The sequence below is a fragment of the Poecilia reticulata genome, linkage group LG9 (genome assembly GCF_000633615.1).
Source record: "Poecilia reticulata strain Guanapo linkage group LG9, Guppy_female_1.0+MT, whole genome shotgun sequence".
NCBI classification, from domain to species: domain Eukaryota; kingdom Metazoa; phylum Chordata; class Actinopteri; order Cyprinodontiformes; family Poeciliidae; genus Poecilia; species Poecilia reticulata.
Genome location: NC_024339.1, coordinates 27,658,393 through 27,659,262, shown reverse-complemented (window position 1 = coordinate 27,659,262; position 870 = coordinate 27,658,393).

Genomic DNA, 870 nt, shown 5'->3' with positions numbered 1-870 from the left:
CAGTTGTGCAAAAATATTTACTTTATCCATTCTCTGCTAACACAAGCTGCCATTAGCTGTGAAATAACTCAGCCAGCACTTGGAGGAAAAACGGTACTGCATAAAAAAAAAACACTCCAGTCATTTCATTAAAAGTACTTTACAACTCGGGAATAGTAAAATGGAAAGTTCTCGCAGCTTCTGCCGTATTTACCCACCAATTAGTAGTCTCTCGAGATGTTTTTGGCTGCCCCCTGCTGGCCTGGAGGCCCTAAGCAGCAGCCGGGGTTTCTCATGCCTCAGGCCGGCTGCGCCCTGATCCTCCTGTCCATCTCTCGTAGACAGACGTTGACGTTTGAGGAACAGGATTGTGGGTTTGGTGTTGCAAGCACTCTTGGAAGGACAGGGGGAAGTAGTAGTTACAACACTTTTTTTCCTCTCTCCCTCTCTTTGTTTTGTTTCTGTGGTGTAACCTGCACATAAATCTTAATCATAACAATGGGTCAGAGATGTACTTTAACGCTCTAAAAAAAGAATTATGTGCAATCCCGAAGCGCTGCAACTTTTCCCAAGGTTTACCACAAGCAAGTTAGCAGTTTTATGATTATTCTTAGAATATTGCCTCATTACGCCCTCACCTATTTCAGCCCAACACCAGTGGATCCAGGACTTTTCTTTATTGCTGATGCCATCTGACAGGCTGCTCTTGTTTAAGAAAAGAAGCCACTGATGTTGTTGACTGCGTGTCAGCAAGCTGAAGGTTGACTGACAATTCAGCAGCATCTCCACGGGCCTCATTAGATCCCCAGATTCCTTCTGGGTGTTTGTGTGGGTGTGCGTGTGTGTGTGTGTGTGTGTGTGTGTGTGTGTGTGTGTGTGTGTGTGTGTGTG